The following is a 17,529-nucleotide window of genomic DNA, read 5'->3' on the forward strand; positions in this document are numbered from 1 at the left end:
CAATTATAATCAGATAGTGAAACGTAAGTGAATCATAAATTTATTTTAGTATAAATTAATATAACGTGTTTGCGATGACTTAATGGCAGCATCATAATTACAAAATATTATTTATGTGTATATTTAGATACCACTTTGTTATCCTTCTAGCCCAATAATCACTTCATTTTGTTTGTTTTTGCCTAATACTGCTGGTGATTTTGGTCATTTATCAGCCAGTGTGGCATACAATATATGGTCTTGTTAATGTTGTTTTAAAATTAAAAATGTATTATATACTATCACTGTTTCTTTCTCATCTTAATGTATTTAAAATATAAGTTGTAATGCTTTTTATTTGTTGTATAAAACCACATACTGTTAAGTTGTGCAAAGCAGTCTTTGGTTGTCTTATATAAATGACAAGCCAAAGAATATAATTTAACTGGTTTGTATCAGTAGCTATTAATGGATTATGGATTTTTTTTTTTTTTTTTACGTTTTATGCAGTGTATTGAGAAACAAAGTAGAAAGAAATTGCTTATATTTCATATTTTACAGCAATTATGGATGACACAGTTTTACAGTTAAACAGCTTTTAATGTGCAAAGTATTGCAAATCAAAATAAGTAAAAATAATAAACTTTTAGAATTATTTTTACACAATAAAAACATTATAAAAATTGTACTTAAATATTTTCTACAGCACAATAGACTTCTAACAACCAGTAGTGTATTAATAAATGAAATGATGGGTAAAAATTTCAGTTATTTATTATTTTAAGTAGGCTATAACAGTCACAGCTACCAAAAACAATCAGTCTTCAGCTGAGTGAAAAGACAAAAACAGCTGTCACAACCAGCACCAATATCTTTAAGTCTATGAGTGTCCCAACGTGCAATCAAAAGTCATACATACACTCGCAGTCTTCACGTCTACATGCACACTAGTGGCCAAACACCGGAAATATGTAAGACAAGTGGGTAAGTAGGCAAGACCAAAACCGCAACTGGGGGTACTGGGACAGGGCCACTGAATAACTTCCTCAGTTGATGGCCAACATTTATGACATCATCAGTCAACACAGAATTCTTAAAGAGACAGTGCATACTTAACTGCACTGACAACACTTCCTGCCTGGTATCTCCTGATACCATACCATTACCCTCTATAAGACTGAGGTAAATGAAAGAGCGAAACTGTCCCATTAATGTTCAGAGGAGAGGAGCAACACCACTTCAGTTATAGGTCTGAGAAACAACCTTGACTATTCTTTATCCATGACTTTGATCTCAACCTTCCGAACTCTCTCATCCTCATATGGGAACACTACAGTGACACGTCCTAAGGACCACTGGTTAAGCTTAGACTGACTGCCTTTCATAAGGATGACACTGCCCACTGTGATGTTCTGTTTGTCAGACTGCCACTTTTTTCTAGGTTGCAGTGTGGAGAGATACTGTTTCCACCACCTGTCCCAGAGGGTGCATGCCAGACTCTGAAACTGTTTCCATGGACATATGTATGTAGAGGTCAGTATCATCAAATTATCCAGAAGGACTAGGACATGGACCAAACTTCTGAGTAATTAATGTTGTGGGAGTAAGTGTTTAGTTCCTTATATGCTCCTAGAAAATTTGTCCCTCAATCGAAGCACATCTGCTTTACGGGACCATGAATGGCAATGAAATGCCTCATGGCGTTTATGAAGCAAGATTTGTCCATAGACTCTATGATTTCAATATGGACTGCCCTGATGCTTAAGCAGGTGAACAACACCACCCATATTTTATCATTGACATGACCTCCTCTTGTGCTGTGTATAGAGATGCTCCAAGGCCCAAAACGTCAACCTCCACATAAGTAAATGGAGGTTCAGAGCTGACTCTGTCCACAGGCACGTTAGCCATTTTTGGAACTTCACACTTTCCGTGCAGCCTGTGACAAATCACACACTTAAAGATAAGGGAAGACACTCTTCTCTTGGCTCCCACAATCCAAAATTCTGCCATACGGATGGCGCCTTCTGTAAAGTGTCTTTCTTGATGCTGTGATTGCTTATGATAGTGTCTTGCTATCAAATCTGCAACATGATGTTGTCTTGGGATGATGATGGGATTCTTTTCATCCTGTCCAATGTTTGCCTTAGAGATACGTCCTCAAATTCTCATGAGGCCATCCTAATCTATGAAGGGATTCAGTGTATAGATAGGACTATACTTTGAAAGACTTTTACTGCCTACTATGCACTGAAATTCAGTGGCAAATGCCTCTTCTTGCACGGCTCAAATTACAACATTCTTGGCTTGTGTTAAAACATCTACTTTGTATAATGCTGCACAACAATACCAGCCTTTGCAGACCTTGGTGTCTTTGGCTAAGTATTTTTTGAAAGAGCAAGCAATGTGTATTAGGCATGCAACTGCCCGAAGAAGTGCTTTCCAACAAGAGAAATGTTCAAATAAAAAAAAACTTAGGTGGCTATTTTTGGTAGAGTTGGCAAGTATCGTAACCTCAGGGTGGACATTAACATCTTCTGTAGGATCGACAAGGTCATATTTGTCTGCACCAATGTGTGTTGAATCTGGCTGAGACAGGAATGCTGGACCCGTAAGCCACATTATGTCTCTAAGACAAGCTGCGGGAATGGATCTTGTTGCAGGGTCAGTTGGATTCTGATCACTTGGCTCGTAACACCATTGATGAGGGTCAGTACTTCTCCTTATTCTCTGAACTCTATTACTCACGAACACATGGAACCTACACTTCTCATTATGTATGTAACCGAGGACTACCCTGCTGTCTGTGAAGAAGGTCACATTATCAAATTTAATGTCCATCTCTGACATTATCAGGCCAGACATATCCACTGCCAGCACTGCGGCACAGAACTCTAGACATGGAATTGTCCAATCTGAATGGGGGCTAGTTTGGCTTTCCCGAAGACACAGCCTGTCTCGTAGTTTCTGTCTGTGTTCAAAATCCTCAGATAAGCCACTGCAGATATGGCTAAAACAGAAGCATCTGAGAATATGCAGAGTTCTTAAAGTGTCTGAAGGGGAAGATTTAGTGTAGGGCCTGGAGATACAGAGATGTTGAAGCTCGTGAAGAGAGTCTCTCCATCATTGCCAGTATTCCTCCTCCTTAGTGGGTAAAGGCATGTCCCAGTCATTACAGTCAGCTGTAAGGTCTCTAATCAAAGCCTTGCCTTGAATGACAACTGGAGCTGCAAACCCAATGGGATCATACAACCCATTCACAGCTGTTTAAACACCACAGCATGTGAATGATGACTCTTCACTTGACACTTGAAAGAGATCAATTGCAGCTGAAGCAGTAGGTAGTGATTTCAAACCGTCGTCAATGTAGAAATCCCTTTTTGCAAACTCTCTGGCATCAGACCCCTACTCAGCTTCAGCTTCTCTTGCTGCATGTCCAAGTCTATAAATTGTAACAACAGGAGAGGGGCTGTTACCAAAGATGTGGACCTTCATTCTGTATTCAGTGACATTCTTGCTTGGATCACTGAAGTTCCTGTCCTCGGGTCTGACAAAAAAGCAGTGAAACATCTGTTCTATATCTGTAGTAACAGCCACTGCTTCTTTCCTGAACTGCAGATGTACTCCAAGAAGACCATTGTTGAGATCAGGGCCGGTCAGAAGTACTTTGTTAAGTGAGACACCTTCATACTGACAACGCAACCTGAAAACCACCCTAATCTGTTCTGGTTTCTTGGGATGGTTCACCCCAAAAAGAAGCAGTTACCAGCATTCCTCTTGGCTTTTGAGTGGTGATGCTACTTCTGTGTGATTTTTCTCAGTATTTTCTCCATGAACTCAAAGAAGTGACATTTCATGTCTGGCTTCCTGGAGAAAGACTGTTGTAATGACATGAAAAGACCCAGAACTTGTGTTCTGTTATCAGGCAGACATTGTCTCTGGGGTTTAAATGGGAGAGGAGCTACCCAACTATTCTCCTCATTTTTGTAGAAGCACTCTTTCATGATATGCATGAAGGTCAGATCTTCAAAATATAGAGCCACATTTTCATCATCTTTTGACCTCTTGAAGACATCATATTCAGAGTAAAATCTGTAGTTTTGCATTGCAGACTTCCCCATTATGACTGTAGTATAGTGATGAGGAGGTTTGAGGTCACAGATGCTCTACTTCACCTGGATATTGTTGGGACATGGCTTGAATTTCCAGAGTATTTGAAACACTGATGTTGGTTGGCTTATGAACTTTTCCCAGACAGACATTACCTACGATGACCCAGCCGAGGTCTAGCTTCTGTGCACATGGTGCGTCATGCGGTCCATTTATTTGCTTCTGTACTTTATAGATTCTTATGATATCTCTACCCTGCAGCAACATGATTGGAGCCTCTTGATCAAGCTCTGGGATCTGACCAGCAATAGCTTGCAAATTAGGATGATGAAGAACGACTTGCGGTGTGGGAATCTCTAACTGGTCATCAGGGATACTGTTGCACTCTATTAAGGTTGGTAGAGACAGAACGGCCTGTCCATCTATGGATGCCACTTGAAAGTCCTGTGCCCTGTGAGGTATATACATATATATATATATATATATATATATATAGCTCAAGATGCTATATATAAAGCTGATAAAACTGAAAGTAATACTGGGTTAATGATGCCTCTCCATGGGGGCTGGAAGGTAAGAGTATGATTTCATGGTCCACAAAGTTCAGCAAAAGAAAGTGATGAAATAATTTATTGTTCTGAAAAACAGATATCTTCAGATGTCTGCCAAACAGACACTCCCCAATGTGTAGAGTCAGTGAAGAGCAGAAATGATAAATTCAAGAGATATTTTTTTTTATTATTCAAAAGGTAAGCTCAGAAATAAATTAATTTACACAACAAAATGTATATTATGTGCCTAATTCACAGCGTTTAATATGACATTCATTCCCTTTACTTTCTCCATTAATCACTGATATTACAAGTCCTGCTGGGCCATTATGACACATTTGATAGCATTCCCTCTATATGCGTCTGAGCTACAAGACTGGGCAGCTGTCCATTTCAGTTAGTGCTCTAATACTGTGAACCTAAGGTTAATTAAACTGGCTAGCCCTTTCCTATGCAGCAGCATAAGCACCAGGCACACTGATAAGTGGAGTCAAAGTTCAGCAGGGCATCATGTAGAAGGAGTGTCCAACCTGCCATGAGGAGAAGCTTTTAGACGAGCATAGCTGCCAGTTTCGTTCAAAACTGTCATGCAATCTTCTCATGTCACCTGTGCCCTTGATCTGTCAGTGGTATTCAGAACAACAAGATTTGGGTGCGTTCCTGCAAAGTGGAGAGATTGACCCAGAAAAAAAGCACTGGTCTGCTGAATGATAGCTTCTGTTCCTCAGGGGTGACATGAGGGGCTGAGACTCTAGTTTTTGCCACTATTGCCTGTGGTTAGTGTCAACCAGGGCCTAATAACCAATGTCTGTTGAACTGTTGGCTGCCTGTGGCATATAATAGCATAGAGGAAAATGACCTTGAGTAGATGTTTGGTTACAATCCCAAAGCCCAAATGAAGGTGACAGTGGGAGGGTTTTGTTGTAGCATAAATGCTGTATCAGCTGACAGTATGACACACCTGAGAGCCACAAGTTGGCCACTTTTATAACAATTAAGCATTGATGTGCTTTTGAATGGGACATGAATCGCATGATTTATACAATTAATCAATATATCATTGCCTTCATTTGCAAGAAAAAGAATGTATATATTTTCCCAGCTCAGTAAAGGATAGCACGTTGTTCCATGAAACTCAATCACAGATTTGACCAGGTGGCATTCACTACCTACTTTTGATGTTAGAAAACAAGAAATGCTATGCAACTCTGTTGCTTTTCAACACATTTTATTTATTTATTTATTGCAAATATCACATCATTATAGGTAAAGACTCATATTTAAAATATGTTTCGAAGTATAGCATTTCTTCTTAACTAAATCCATAGGGTCTAATGCGTTTCCTATCACAAAGGATGAATCCATGCCATCTCATTACCGCTGACAAGCCATTTGGTGGAGTTCAGAAGTACAGTATTAGACATTATTGCCTTTTTAATGGCCGTTGTACTGATGCTGCTTCAGGCACAAAGCCATAATTGCCCCCACTGACGATGCCCAAAGGAAAGAGGAACAATGTTTCAGAGTGATTTTACAACATAGCAATTAAGTTTTCATAAATTGAGGGAAACGTATTAAACTAGGTATGGGGGTTATGAGAACTGAGGGTGGTACTAGAGTGCAGGTGTGAAGATACGGGGTGGGCTAGTAAAATAAGTGCTCTTTCTATGCCCAATTTTGGGATTGAGTGAGTTGAGGGGTTTGACCGTTTTCTCTTTAATGTTTATTTGTAAAGCTATTTCTGAAGATTAAACAGAACATCCTAAATTAAACAGTCTTCTAAAAAAAAAAAAAAAAAAAAAAAAAAAAAAAAAAAAAAGGCAGGGAAGATGAGAAGGAAAAATAAGGTGAAAGAAAGGGTGAGAAGCTGAGATATTTCTTAGTGAGAATGCGACTAGTGAGAATGGCCCATTAATGTGCTGTCTGTGGTGCTGAAAAGTTTGCTAAAAAAATGACAATTCTGTCATACTCACCCTCATGTTATTTTAAACCTATATGACTTTTTTCCCATCATGTTAGCCTCAGCCACCATTCACTTTCATTGTATGGAAAAAAATATGTAATTAAAGTGAATGGTGGCTAATATTTTATCTAACATACCATGTTGTGTTCCACAGAAGCAATAAAGTAATTCGGGTTTGGAACAAAATGAGAGTGGGTTAATGATGGCAGAAATGATCTCTTTAAACACATGTGCTGATATTTTTAATAAAACCAAAGTAAGTTGAGTAAACTCATGAATGTATTTTTAATTAATGGAAGAATCAGAAGGATATATTTGATCAATCTCAGATAATTGTGGATGGTAAGTTATCATTTATCACTTATTAAACTGGGGTTTAGCATTGTACTGTTAATTGGAAGGGTCTAATAACCATTATAGTAATTACCTTTACTTAATTCCTTTTTCCTGTGCAAACTCCACAAGAAAATTCTTACATAAACAAACCATATTAGCACCGTCAGTTTTTCCAATTAATGTTTTGTGGTTGATATACACACATTTAAGAAAAGCATTTAAGATGTTTCTCTAATGGGAACCTGTATTTCAACTAAACTTCATAGCGCAAGTTCACTGCCTCTGGGGTTATGCACACAAATATTTCATAAAATACTACTACTACTACTACTAATAATAATAATAATAATTTGAATATTTTGAATAATAATAATAATAATAATAGTAATAATGATGATGATAAAAATAGTAATAACAATATTAATGCCATAATTATCATGCAGTTAAAACTTGAAGATAATTACCTCTCATCTGAACATTGTTTGTTCTTTCGCATTGTTTTAAGAGCTTGTCTAGCTGTGACTAGATGAAGAGGGGAATTGTGCTCATGTGGTGTGATTTAGTTTTGATGTTCAGAGCGAATAAACCAGGTGTTAACAAGTACAGACATGTGGAAAGGCTGGGGAAATGTGTACAATTCATAAATTGTAATTACCTCATGAATAATCATGCAAATAAGATCAGGTACCATGTTAATTATCTGACTAAGAAATTAGAAGTAAAACTAAACACAAAAAGTCAACTTTTTCTCCCTGTTTTTTATTTCAGTTTGTCTCTCCTTGAAGGTGACAGATAACAAAAAAAAAAAAAAAAAAAAAAAGTATGTTTAATGAAATTATTATCTCCCTCCAGTGTCCCTTTAAGATATATGGTGAGACAATTAAGCCACAAAAATCACTCTCTGCCCCACAATATCTGTCTCAACTATGGTCCTTTAGAATGCTAACAACACTGAAGGGTGACAGTCTCTCATGATTCTTTTAAGATGGAGGAATGGAGTTCATGACCTTACTCTTTATCTTGTCCACTCTCATTTGATTCCCCATTGTAGGGCTATCAATTGGGCAGAAAAACTAAATTCGAATTTTTACCTTTAATATTTTCAAAATGCATATAATATTCAAATTTTAAAGTCAGTGGATCCTTAAACTAACGTTGTTCCTTAGTCCACAAGAGGGTGCATTGAATACATAAACCATGCAGCACCATTATATTATTGCAAAGAACATTTCTGGCTGTTAAAAAAAGAGCATTCCATTTCCAACTAATGTGCATAAAATAAATAAATAAAAAGTTGTAGTCAGTCCATATTCTCAAATGTTAAGACAAAAGTATAATGAGGGGGTGGGAAATGCTTCAATAGGCAGTTCACATGGTGTTACACTGGCACTGATGCCACAGTATATACTACCCGACTCAAGCTCCATAATAACAGCGAAATACCACATTGTTTTTTTTTATTCAGTACAGTTGTAGTAGAGTAGCAATATTCACAGATAGCAGTGGTATTTGGCTACACTTGGTAGTTTTCTATGTAAACGCACTCTAGACGAACGTCTTTGTTTCGTTTTTGTTTATTCAGCGTCTCATGCAGGAGCGCTGTTTTTAGATGCTGTCTAATTAAAAAGAACTTTAAAAGCATCTTGAGACATCTGCTTTCTGTTAAACTGTACAAGTGGCATTCGCTGTGTCTAGCCTTATTTAGCACAAGAATGCGATCGATCTGAAGCCATCGTAAGTGGCACACATCCAAAATTAAAATGCACAGTTTTAGCAGGGTTGCAACTGCTGTGCATTGAACAAGCACTACAGGGATGCTTTTAATGCATGCGGACTGTCACCATGTCAACAACCGCATCCCCCACTGAAAGTGTTTAAATGCGCTTCTCCCGCTGGGCCACATGGGAGTTGTAGGCCCCTGGGCTTCAGCCCGTAAAAGCCTGTGCGTTAATGCACCCCTGCTGACAATCACACTGTATTAATCACCTCAGCAGATGTGGCTATTATTATAAGCGACAACAGCTGTTTGACTCAATCTGGATGGAACTATTAACATTGTATTATCAAGTGCATTAACAATAGAAGAAGAAGCCTTTATTTTTTTTTGTCATACATACAGTATATACAGTGAAATTCTTTTTTTCACATATCCCAGCTAAGCTGGGGTCAGACAACAGGGTCAGCCATGATACAGCACCCCTGGAGCAGATAGGGTCAAGGGCCTTGCTCAAGGGCCCAACAGCAGTATCTTGGCGGTGCTGGGGCTTGAATCCCTGACCTTCTGGTCGGGAACCCAGAGCCTTAACCGCTGAGCCACCATTGCCCCATAATACAATATTTCCTTCCTTAGGTTTATATAGTATAGCGCTTTTCTGGCACTCTACTCAAAGCGCTTTGCAAAGAGTAGCTGAATCTTATCAGCCAACACCAGTGTGCACCCAGGGGAAAATGTTATTGCTCAGAGGTTGCACTAACTGCAGTTTACTTATTGTTTTAAATAGAAAGTAAAACAGTAGTCATTATAACATGACCTCATTACAGTATGTTACATTTGAGCGGAATCCAATTTTTATCTTGGAAATAACAACAGCTATTTTATTTATTACATTTTATTTCATTGAAATGTTCTCTGATCAAATAGTGAGTCAAAAAAGATATGCAAATCTCAGCTGTAATTACTTTTAGTTAATTCATCACACTTTAAATACATTGCATTGTATGTATTTGATATACGTACTGTTGCATGCAGAATGCTCTGTTGAACAATGCACAATTCCAGGTATTGCATAACAGTAAATTAGAATATTAGGCACCTTAGAATAGTGTGCTTTTCCAAACATAGACTTGATGTAGCCAATTTATAGATAGGAAGAATTAGGATGTGGCCAATGGGCAAATTTGCTCAGGACACCAGGGTTACATCTCTACTCTTTCCAAAAAAAAAACAAACAAAAAAAAAAAACACCTTGGGATTTCAAATGACAACAGTGGGTAAAGACCTAAGTTTAAAGTCTCATCTGAAGGACAGTGGTGCTTTGTATCACTATCTTGGGGTGAGAGCCCCCATTGACCTACTAACCCTAATAAACTCACTCACAGCAGCAACCTTGGTTTTCCCAGGTGGTCTCTCATCCAGGTACTGACCAGGCTCAACTTTGCTTAGCTTCAATGGGTAATCAGTTGAAAGCTGCAGGGTAAGCTGCTGGCTACTAAATTTTGAAGCAACTAAAAATCTGCTATATTTCTTCATCTTTCTTTGTTTTCCTTTCTTGTACAATGCAATCACTTCATATCCCTTCAGGTCAGAGATTATAGTAAGAGTGCTGATCTGAAGCTTACACATAAGACACAAAGCTCTGCCTCCACACAAGACTAGGCATGTATTCATCATGGCTGACAAGCAGACAGCATGTGCAGGTTCAAAGGGCATATGGATAGATACCCAGAGACTTTATACTTCAAGAATGCACTGAAGTGTTGGGTTTTGGTGCAGAGAAAGCCTGTTTTCGGTCTGTTTTGGAAGATGGTGATTTGGCCCATCTCTGTGCAGGTAGAAGACAAATTATATTTGTAATTACATATTATATATTATAGCCATATGTTTCCATGTGAGTTTGTGATCAGATCGACTTGACAGCTGGAGTGATCCTCAGTCACTTGGTGCGTGATGACCAATTTTTTTCTGAAGCCACTTACAAAGTCTGTAAGTGTGTGATATCTTCTAAAATCATTCTGTATTTTAGAAGTACTGTAGTGTAATCCAGCCTAAAAGTGCTTCTGAGCAGATGAAGAAATGTGTCGACTGATAAAACAGCTAAGTACATCACAGAGTTTAATGGCATTTTGTTGCTGACCTGTGAATGGTCGCAAAACAGAAAAAGACAGAAACAGATGCATGTGTGAAATGCAGGTGTGGTACATTTGCCAGTAAAAAGTAATCCAACAATTGTACTGCAATTTACCAAGTTGCATGTGTGAAAGGGGCTATTCAGGACTTTAAAACATTACAGATATTACAGCATCATTTTCTGTTACAGCATAATATTCAGTAAAGCTGCTTTGAAACAGTAAGTGTTGTGAAAAGCGCTATACAAATAAAAAATGACTTGACTGTTTTGAGAACAGACTAAAATTCGCTAACTAAAATTATTGTGTTGATTAGGAGAGAAGGCATTTTTTCCACTTTTGTACACATTTATTCCTTCCACTTTTCCCTCTTAAAGCTTGAGGAAAATTTAAAAGGTGCATTTTAAGGCATATAAATCTCTTTATTATCAGTTTATTTGAAAGGTACTGCACCAAGTGAGGCTGATGTTAAAACTCCTGAGGTGGTATATCAGTGTGAAAACCTCTCTTGAAACACAGTGGTATTAAGATAGGTGATAAATTTGACAAGTCGAAAAGGAGCTCTTCATGATTATTGTTGTATGATTTATGGCCTCTTACTTGAGCTACTTCTAAAATATTGGTCCTAGTGGGAAACTGCACTTAATAAAAAGTGCGCAGAGGAGGTGGCAAGAACGGTGTATTTGTTTTATACAGGGCTTTCTATGACACAATGAGGCACTGCTTTCATAAGGACAAGGGAGAGTTTAGATCGGATTACCTGCATTCTATTATAGAAGCCAAATTATCAATGTACATCACTGTGATGAGGAGGAGGTTGTGGCCAGGCCATCAGGGTGGACCCCTGGCTCTGAGTTACCCAATCAGCTGGAGAGCGATAAAGAGGAGCTGAGGACACCAGTGCAAGAGAGAAAGAGAGAGAGAGAGAGAGAGAAAGAGAGAGAGAAAGAGTTGGACACAGCTCACTTATCATGTGCAATCTGCATTGGGCTGAAAAGTCAACAGAGCGAGCGTCGCACAAAGCTGTGTGCGTGTCTGCCAGCATGTGTGTGCCAGAGCGCACTGTGTATGTTGTGTCTACATGAACTGTATGTAAATAAAGTCTACGTGATCTGTCCAGCCAGCTCCCGCTTTCTCCTTGATAGGGAAGGCAGTGAGATCTGCCACATTGGTGCCGAAAACCGGGAGGGAGGAGGGATGCTCTGTCGGAGAGCCCTCACCGCTGACGCCGAGGAGGTATGGTCCGGTGGTACTGGAGCGGTTTGCCAGAAGGTGGAGGAGCCCGCTGACCATACCTCCTCGGCATCGTGACCCTCCATCAGCGGTGAGTTCTCTTCGATAGTGCATCCCTTCTACCTCCCGGGTTTCGGCACCAATGTAATGGGTTCACAGGATGGGCAAGGAGGAGGTGGGAACCAGCTGAGCAGTGGTCCTCTGTGATGCCGGGTGATGGCACTGGACCTCGCCTTATGGCGGATGGCAGTGGGCTCCTCCGCCTCCTGGCAGACATCAGCGGCTCCTCCGCTTCCTGGTGGATGGCAGTAGGCTCCTCCGCCTCATGGCAGATAGCAGCAGCTCCTCCACCCCCTGGAGGCCGGCAGCAGCTCCTGCGCTTCCTGGCAGACGGCAGTGGGGTCCTTCGCCCCCTGGCAGACGGCAGCGGCTCCTTCGTCTCCTGGCGGATGGCAGCGGGCTCCTCCGCCTTCTGGCAAACCACTCCAGTACCACCAGACCATACCTCCTTGGCATTGTGACCCTCCATCAGCAGCGAGGGCTCTCCAACAGCACATCCCTCCTCCCTCCCGGGTTTTTGCACCAATGTGGCAGATCTCACTGCCTTCCCTATCAAGGAGGAAGCGGGAGCCGGCTGGACAGATCACTGAAAATGTCCAATATTCTTAAAGTGAGTAGAACATTATTTAAAGGTTAGCACGATGACTGAAAACGTGAAAAAATCCATCAGTTTTCACATTTTCTTTAAAGGACGAACAAACAGTGTTGCATTAAGAATGGTTTCTAACACTGCGAGAACATTTATAGAATAATAACATCATAAGGATGATTTATTAATGTTTGTAAGGGGGTTTAGTGGAAAGGAGGAGGCGAGAACCGGCTTGACAACTTAAATAATAATTTAATAAATAACTTAAACAAAACACACAACTAAAAACACACAGCACAGCTGCCTGCAGTTCTCTCTCTCTCTAACTGTCGTCCCCGGCCACCTTTATCCCTTGCGCGCCCCATCAGGCTGATTGGGGACCGGGTGTGTCTCATTCCATCCCGGCCCCGCCCTCCTCAGCTCTACACTCCTCCCGGCGTTGGCTCAGGCCAGGGAGCCCCCGGCATGACGTACATCCCCCACCCTTCCTCTCCGGGGGGGGGGGCGTGCCTTACGCCCCAACTGCCGGCGGGTCATCCCCGCCTTCCTCGACCTGGGAGGAGACAGGAGGGGAAAAACAACAAAACAAAATGGCGAGGGAAAGGCCAACACGGAGCGACAGGGAGAGAGAGAGGAGAGGGAGAAAAAGAAACTCACCGGTTCTCTGATGCGCCGTCGCGTGGTCCTCGATCACTACTCCACCCTCTCAGGTGGACTGCAGCCGCTCCTCCCCGGGCGGACCGGAGTCAGACCTCCAACCCCCAGCGGACAGAATGCCCCTCCGCGTTCCCGGCGTCCTGTGGGGACACTCCTCCACCCCTGGCAGCGGCCCTACCACTCCAGGCAGTCGGGGAGCCGCTTCCCTCCTCCCCCCGCGGACGGCGGTCTTCCCTCGACCCCTCCGCATTCCCGGGGGACGGCAGGGCACTCCTCCACCCCTGGCAGCGGCTCCCTCGCTCCAGGCAGTCGGGGAGTCCCGTCCCCACTCGCCTCGCGGACGGCGGCCGTTCCCCGCGTCCGGGTGGTAGGGCTACTCCGTCCCCCGTCGGACGGCAGCGGCGCTCCCCTGGGTGGACGGCAGTGTCGAGGACTCTGCGACAGGAATCCCTCCTCCTTCCTGGGTTTCGGCACCAGTGTAAGGGGGTTTAGTGGAAAGGAGGAGGCGAGAACCGGCTTGACAACTTAAATAATAATTTAATAATAACTTAAACAAAACACACAACTAAAAACACACAGCACAACTGCCTGCAATTCTCTCTCTCTCAAACTGTCGTCCCCGGCCGCCTTTATCCCTCGCGCGCCCCATCAGGCTGATTGGGGACCGGGTGTGTCTCATTCCATCCCGGCCCCGCCCTCCTCAGCTCTACAATGTTATTTAAACAACATTTGTTCCTTACCTTTACATAACATTAGCCAAAGTTCTTGGAACGTTCTCTATTAGGAGAACGCTATCTGTTTTTCAAAATAATGATTAAGTTTTATTCAGTTTTGTTTATTTTTACATATTTTCTGCTTGTTAGAACTTGTTCTCCTGACACTGTTCCCTGCAGGAAGACCCCACAGTGTCCATCTTCTAATGCTGTCCCTTCTGTTCTGCATGCACTGTGAGAAAATATCCTTCCCATAGACCACCATGTTCCTCCATGAAAATAATGATGGATAGAAGAGAAGGGAAGGAAAACAAGTCTCTTAAATCAACAGCAATGTGGAAGTAATAATAGAGGTGAGAAAGTGCAGGGCCACATTTTCATAAATAATCAGAATTTCCTTGTCTTACTCATCACTAAGAAAATGAAAGGAAGCATAAAATTATCTCAAAAAGATAGAGTGAAAAATACTTCAGAGACAACAATTGAGAAATATAAGTGGGTAGACTTGTGTTGTGTCATGTTGTTACTTTCCAACTAAGAGACTGTGAATGTTTTCAACACTGACAGATGTGTAATCAGTATGAGCAGTGCAAGTGTTTAAATTATAATATATATATATATATATATATATATATATATATATATATATATATATATATATATATATATATCATATACAACTCATGGATGTAAAGCTGCTGAATATACTGAATATATACTGCAACTATGTAAACACTGAGAACTCTGTAAAATGTAACTGAAACGCAACACATTCTTAGGAAAAGCCTCTGTTCCCAATTTGTAATTCATATAGTGGCCCCAAAAAGTAAAATGAAAATTCAGTTCAATTCAATATAAATTAAATAAACAATATCAAACCAATTGTCATCTGCAAACAAATAATTTTATACCTTTTCACAGAGTTGACTTCAAAGACTTTTAACCAACTGGTCCAAAGATCATTTTAGTGGATGTAAGTCAGTCCCCCTCAAGTTCACACAGTTGTCCAAGCAGAGTAACCACTGTGCAGTTTGTCACATTAACTATGGGGTCCAAATACTTGTTGTCTTTATTATTAAAAATATATATATTGTTCTATACCTGTAATTGGATCCTTAAAGAAAAAAAACAACAACTTATTTTTGTCAAATGTTGTGCTTGAAATGTGTGTTTGTGCTGTATTGCTTTCAAATAAATGTCAGTTGGTGTATACATTTTTATGTGTGGCCTAATTGTGCAAATACTTTCAGGGGCCAGTGCATAAGAATTATACTGTATATCTCAACCTGACCCTGTTTGGCCCCCTAGTGGACCATCAAAAAGTAAACATCCATCCATCCATCCATCTGTATGTCTGTCCACCTGCTGACTGTTCTACATCTCACCTTCTCACCCTGCCCTCTAGTGAGCAAGTGTCTAGTCTGAGGTCTAATAAGCTTTAATAGAGATTGTTTTTTGTTTTGTTTTTTTGCTTTTCCACTAGCTCCCAACCGTTTCAACACCGTGAATACATACATAGAACACACACATGCATGCACGCACGCACGCACACACAATATCCACCTTCGGCCCACACTCCCTCAGCAAATGTGCACTGTTGCCCTGAATAATTTAACAGCCTCAGCAATGCAGGAATATTTCACAGCAATTTACACCTGTACACATAGACACAATCATGCACATATACACAAATACACAGTTTCACAGAGGGCTCATGTCTGAGCCACACATCCCTTTTTTGTCCTTTTCTTCTTTTGTTAAAAACTAGTGTTTCTAATTGACTCTGCTAAAAGCAATACAACTGGCAAAGCTGTGTAAGTAAACACACCTGAATGCAAGTGTGTGTTTTCTACTTCAGCACAATTCAGGCTGAGCAGTTGCTCTAGTCTAGTTCACATACAAATATGCATATGCCCTATGTGTTGGTAAGATGTGCATTTTTCTATTAAGTATGTTTACTGTTTATGAGCCATTAATCTAAAAGGTGTCTCTGGCCAGACTGTGAGTGTGTGTACAAAGTGATGTGATGGTAGGCTCACTCAGGGAGTGGAATGTGTTGTGTAATTAATATAGTTTTTAATGTATCTAGGCAACTAAACTAAGCTGAGCTTCCTTCTTTCCTTCATCCATTCATGATAGTTCTGTAGACGTTTGCCCCCAAAAAGTGACGTTATGGTGGACTCACTCACTCATGGAATGGGTTGCAAAAATTAATACAGTTTTATTGTATCTAGGCATCTGGAATAAGCTTCCTACCTTCTTTCCTTCCTTTCTTCTTTTTCTCCTTTCTTTCTGCCTTCCTTATTCCAATGAATGTTCTTTCATTCTTTTTTATTTTTCTGTTTTTCTCTAAGCCATTCGATGTCTCAGCCATTATAAAATGTTGTAATTTCTCCACCTCTAGCAGCACCAAAATGGAAGTTCTAAATAATGTGTGTTACCTAGCCTTTGATCCACATCACTTTCTGAAGTGCTATAATGTTCAAAAGTTTCAACTCGTCCTACTATTCCTTTTCTCTCCATCCACTTTCTCTATCGTCACCATTTTCATCCTCTTCTTTGTCATGTTAATATTTGATGCATTCACTTCATCTATTTCTCTTTGTTATTCAACTATGGCCACATTACACCCTGTGTGTGTTGCTTTAGTGGAGATGCTAGCTCTTAGTCCCTGTAGAGTACAGAGGCCACATCAGACCTGTGATTTTACCCCTCAATGTCCAAGCCATGAAAGTCTGTTGTCTACAATTGACATTCAACTCCAATGACAGCAACACATGCAGATATATATATATATATATATATATATATATATATATATATATATATATATATATATATTTTTTTTTTTTTTTTTTTTTTTTTCCCTCTGTGAGTCATGAAAGGAACAGAGAGAGTGCACTCTGATTAGACATTGGCCCTGTCCAAAATTCAAATCAAATCACTTTATTGTCACAACCATATACACAAGTGCAACAGTGGGTGAAAGTCTTGGGTGCAGTTCCAAGCAACATAGCAGTCATGACAGTGATGAGACTTATGCCAATCTACAATAAACATCAGATTTACACAACACAATTTACAAAACTAATATACACATAATTACACAACACAATATACAAATAGTAATATACAATGTACAGTGTACAATACACACAATATAGAATAAACAGTATACAATAAAAAAAAATAATATATATAAATATGCAGTAAGGATGTATAGTGTTGTATTGACATTCAGGCTGTTGGTTGACAGTCAGTTGCCAGTATGTTTTTAAGAGAAATATAATTATGACAGTCCAGTGTGAGATTAATAAAGTGCAGTGCTGATATATGTTGATCATGAGAGATCAAGAGTTCAAAAGTATGATACAGTAGATGACACTGTGGCATAAAAGTGAACTTAACAAACATATATAAACAATTATTGAATATAGGAACTATTGCAGCTGACTCCACAGCACAGGGACACCTGCCCTTGGTCACACTCCT

Source organism: Myxocyprinus asiaticus, chromosome 1 (genome assembly GCF_019703515.2).
Source record: "Myxocyprinus asiaticus isolate MX2 ecotype Aquarium Trade chromosome 1, UBuf_Myxa_2, whole genome shotgun sequence".
NCBI classification, from domain to species: domain Eukaryota; kingdom Metazoa; phylum Chordata; class Actinopteri; order Cypriniformes; family Catostomidae; genus Myxocyprinus; species Myxocyprinus asiaticus.